We start from the raw sequence: 5,327 nt of genomic DNA on the forward strand, positions 1-5,327 counted from the left end.
TTTACCAATATTTATCCAAAAGCAGCCCAACTCTTAATGCTATCTGATCAACACAATTTCACTAACACAAGGTTTATGCATATGATAGGCTAGGTAACTAGGCAATTTTACATATATTTTCCTAAGAAGATAGGACTATTGTTATTGTTTCTGCTCTAGAGGAAACCTTGAGGTTTCTTGTCTCTGAAAAGGAAAAATTCAGAGCCAAATTTCAATAAGAGCAGCAATCACAAGTGCTCCAATTGGCTGACAAAAATATCAGCCAATACAAATAACATACCAGTGCAATTTTCAAAGAACAGTGCTTCTACTGTGCCTTATGCTGTTGTCCCATGACAGCAAAAAAGTGAAGTAAAATGTGGATCAAGTATCAATTAATAAAATGTATTTTGAATATAGTAATGCTGAGCTTTGGAAATAGAAATACTGTTGGAAATTCAGCTTTAGTTTTTGAAAACATGACAGGGCATTTAACTATTTTACTAAATGTTCATTTTTTAAAAACATATAGTTTTAATCCATAATAATTTAAGCTTCAACATTACATGTGAGATTTTTCACATAAATATATTAAGGCTAAATTAAACATTGCCTTAGGCCAGAAATAAACTTTTCATCAAACAAATGCAAAAAAAGAAAGATGTCTTCTTCTTATGTTTTGCAAAAGCATTTGTTTTTGCTCTCTTTGATTATTTTGCTGTCGAAAAGGGCCCAAATCTTATTGTTCAGATAGATGTTCTGAAAGGATTTTGAAAATGTTTGTTATAAAGACAGAGCGTTTTCTTGTAAGTATAATAAATGTTGACAAGTATCCTCTGTTTCTCTGAAACACATAATTTACTTTTTATTTCTCTCATCCTCTACTTTTATAATTATTATCAATGAACTTCTTTAGTCCACAAAATATGACTATGTAGAATAAGAGCAAAGATAATAGAAAAAAGTTCTAATTAATATTTTAAAAGTCACATTTTGCATGAAATATGTGTGCGTGTAGGTTAAATGACTTGAACATATCATTCTACATAAAAACATACATTTCTCTAAATAGCCATTGAATAATACCACTTGGAGGGATGATAAATAATTTTCAGCAATTATGTTCATAATATGTCACTACTTTCTGGATTATCTAAACACTCTTGTGATGGGCAGGATTCAAACATGGACTCAAGAATCTTGCCCTCTGGTGTACTACTCACTGTGTATAATTCCTTCCCTTAGGGGAGAACAAAATCTGTGAATATGATGGGGTAACCATTCTCACATTAACAACATTTCATAGCAAAGGTGAAGGGATGTTGCAGATGTAATTCATATCCCTCATCAGTTGACTTTGAATCAATCAAAAAGGGGATTTGCATGAGTTGGCCCAATCTAATCAGATGAGCAGTGCAAAGAAGTCCAAAGACTTTTCTCTACTATATTGCACTGTTGCTTTTCTCTGTTAAGCATGAAAAAAGACAACAACCATTGCATTTCATAAACTACCAAATTGCTGACTTGGTCTGAACTTACTACTAATAGAGACATCATCACAAACTTAATCAACAGTATTTGTTTTGGGGTTTGGTGTATGTACATCTTATTTCAGTTTTTGCAACTTCTTTAGAAACTTTATTTAATGGCCATGTCTCCATCAACCTACCTTTTTAGAAGGAATTTTTAGTCTTGTAATCTGTTCTTCAGAACTGAATAAAATTTAAATGCCTGTGGAACACTAGGGGCTTCCTTAGGGACAGCAAAACCTCCCATATTAATTTCCCAATGTATCTTTCAGGCCTCTAAGTCTTTATACTGTAACATTTTGAGGATATAGTTCTAAAAGAGGTTTTTGAGAAATTATATGCCTGGTGCTATCTAAAGTTTAATGCATATTAACTGCATACTAACTTAATCTGTGCTCACAAACAAGGCCAATAGTTTGCAAGTATGCTCCATACGGCTCACACCTGGTAATAAACTTTTGAAATACTTTTGTTCCACTATACACTCCACTTCTACCCTGGCCATACCAGCTTCTTCCATGCATTTTCCTGTACCTCAGCGTGTTCTAGCAATTAAAGAGTTGATATCCTGCCTAGCAGGAAGCTTACAGGACCCCATCAAATAGAGTAGCAAGGGCAGTTGGCTGTACTGGCTGTTAGGTACCTCTGAGCTAAGTATTATTATGCTCTTTTTATATTTGTGTCAATGTGGGTACTGAGAGGTTAAGCAATTTGCCCAAGGAGAGTTGACCTTTATAGTCAAGCAGCTTGACTCAGAAACAAACGCTAAGTGATTCTGTATGGTCCTAGGTATTATAAATTAAACAGAAAGTCATTGCATTTAGACTTGCATTTTGACAAAGTACATTCAAGGAAATTACAATGGAATGATACTCTTTCTACATTTATGAATATATATGTACACATATTATATATGTAATAAACTTAATTCCTATTTTAAAATAAGAGATTTAATGTAACCAAATATATTTTATGTGAAATATAGACATACTGAAGTGATCAAAAACCAGATAGTTATATCTTTTAAAGAAACAAGACATTAGGAAAAAAAAACCTTTACATTTCAAAAGTAGATCTAAGTGAGATTTAGCCACAATTGTGCTTTGATTTTGTTTTCCAGATGAAAACTAACGTGGGGTTGAGGCACCAGCCCGCTGTCAGCTGGCATGACTACTCCTGCGGCCTGGGCTTCAGATTCTCTCTGTAGCTGCAGGTTAGTGATGATTTGAGCTAATTTAAGTAGGACTGTTCCAGAGGTGACCTTTTCCATCTCCCACAATTTATATCATTTGCTGGCAATTGGAAAAGCAGCTTCAATAACATCAGTCTCCAAAGAAGCTAGTAGTTCTGCTGGACCTCCTGGCCAGACCACAGGTATCGGTGAAGATCCTGTGACAAGAAAAATCATACAAGAAGATACAGGAAGGGATTAAAAAGAAAATGTCCTATGAAAGTTCTTACCTGTAATATCAAAAGTTAAATCTGTTTGCACAAGGCATTACATGAGGTAATTTATTTACAGGAGACTCAGCCAAAAGTAGGAAAGCAGAAAAAAATATAGCAACAGGGATTCCTTTTTCTTCTTCATTTAGAAACTTGTATAAATAACACTAATAAGCTTTTATCTCTTGTGCCAAAGACACAAGGACATGAATAAGTGAGTTAGTATCACTTTGTACAAACTAAGGTGCCTTTTCTTAACAAATTCAAAACATGTTCTAAATAGGCATTGCTTTTGTGATAGAACATTTTCTTCTAAGAATAAAATTGATAAGTGTATTGCATCTATTTTGATAAAATGGAACTTTAAGGTTTTCTTTAACATAGTGGGGTCTTTCTCATTTCACTTAGCAGTTTCAAATCAGGCTCAAAGTATAAAGTTCTATACAGAAATGATAACACGATATATAACATTGCTAAATCAAGTTTAGCCTAAAGTTCCCTCCTCTCATATTTGAAGTTTGGACTAAAGGTTTATCTGTACATCCTGAAATATAACAAGTAGATGTGTAAAAAGGCTGTAGTCCACATTTGTATCAAGCCTTGAGTTTTGGTCGATCAAATGTAACCAACTGTTCGAACCACGTTAAAATGAGGCAAATACTGACCTGTAACCAATCTGGCTGTTTCTGTACCTCACTTCCGTTTGCTGTACATCATTTTCCTTTTTCTGTTCATAAATCTTCTTTTACCATGTGGCTGTGCTAGCGTCTCTGAGCATACTCTGGTTTGGGAGGCTGCTACATTTTTGAATTGTTCATTACTCAATGAAACCCTTTTAAATTTAATTTGGCTGAAGTTTTTTTTTTCTTTTTTTCAGTCACCATGAAATATATGAGACAACTCTGAATAAAAGAAAATCTCCCATTTTTTATCACTTCTAATATATAACATTTATATAATATGTATAGTTGAATTGTGACTTGCCTTTAATTTTTAAATTTAAGAATACACACTTAAAATGACATGCTACATATGGCACTATATTTTGTTTTTAGAAATAAAACTTTTTAAGTTACATTTTATGAAAAAAAGTTGTTCGATTTAGATATATATGTATATATATATTCAGTTTCAGCATCTTTGTCATGAATGGAGTCACTTTTTGAATTTTTAACAATTTTTCTAGGGCACATCACTTTCATTTTCATCTAAATTGTTTGAAATAAAACACCTGTTTAAAATCCATGAGTGATGCTGTCACTGGGAACTTTCTTTCATGCTACAAGTACCTATTTGCATAACTAGAACTACTTATTATATTTTGGTGAATAATACTTACCATGATAGTTGATAAAGTGATCTTTATGAGTTTTGTTTACTATAACATCCAATACAATTATGAAGCCATGCCACAGGAAGAATTAAACTGTGTCAAATCTCTTTGCCTCCTTTACTCACTTTATTCAGTGACTCCCATTGGTGTTGAAAACTTGCATTGATTGGGGTTACTTTCTGCTTTTTAAAAAACAACAATGTGTGGTTCAAAATAAAGGAATGGAACCATAACCCCATTCTATGACAACAGAAGCAAGGCTTGGAAGGCTCACTTAGGAAGGCTCCCTTACTGAAAGTTGGCTAAACTCCAAATTGTCAAAAGACATCTATTTTTTTTTTTAAATCTAGCCCATGCTACTGTTAGTAAGACGTGTCATTTAAGTAGAGAGTAAAAACTGGGGTGTGTGTATACACATATACTCACAATTATACATTATTAATCACATTAATAACATTATTTAACTTTACATTTTTCCCACAGGCATTAAATTATGATGAAGGCCACAGAAAAATGATTAAGGTCAAAGTGTAGAATCAATTGTCAGCCTATGTTATGGATATAACATTTATGTACCATTGGGTCATGAGGGTGGAGCGCTCATGAATGGAATTAGTGACCTTATGAAAGAGAGACTGGAGAGCTCTCTCATGCTTTCTGCTGTGTGAGGCCCTGGTGAAAAGATGTCAGGTATGAAACAGAAAGCGAGCCCTCAACAGACACTGCATCTTTTGGTGCCTTGATCTTGGACTTTCCAGCCTCCAGAACTGTGGTAATTAATTTCTGTGGTTTATTATCTACCTAGTCTATGGTATTTTGTTATGGCAGCCCAAATGAACTAAGGTATTCTCTAAAGTGTTTCTGTCAAGACTACTCCTTACCGGGACCTTGGAAATGCTTTTCCTCTCTTTGACTCAGTACTCAGTACTTATTCACACCTAACCCTTTCCTCTCCCTTTTCCCTTGACACCACCTTCAAGTCAATAAAAGAGCAGGGGCTTTCTGTCTGAGGCTTTCTGTGCAGTGAAAAGCCCCCCACATCT

At 34.1% G+C, this 5,327-nt stretch overlaps 1 long non-coding RNA gene across 1 annotated transcript in view; it reads left to right on the forward strand.

The window, feature by feature from the left end:
- Positions 1–5,054, forward strand: part of LOC105554068 — an 11,723-nt gene extending 6,669 nt beyond the window's left edge. Inside the window, exons 2-3 of the long non-coding RNA XR_001008271.1 lie at positions 2,629–2,721; positions 4,768–5,054. This is a non-coding gene — a long non-coding RNA (uncharacterized LOC105554068). The remainder of the gene's footprint in view (positions 1–2,628; positions 2,722–4,767) is intronic.
- The last annotated feature ends 273 nt before the right edge of the window (positions 5,055–5,327 follow it).

Source organism: Mandrillus leucophaeus, unplaced genomic scaffold, assembly GCF_000951045.1.
Source record: "Mandrillus leucophaeus isolate KB7577 unplaced genomic scaffold, Mleu.le_1.0 Scaffold625, whole genome shotgun sequence".
Lineage (NCBI taxonomy): Eukaryota > Metazoa > Chordata > Mammalia > Primates > Cercopithecidae > Mandrillus > Mandrillus leucophaeus.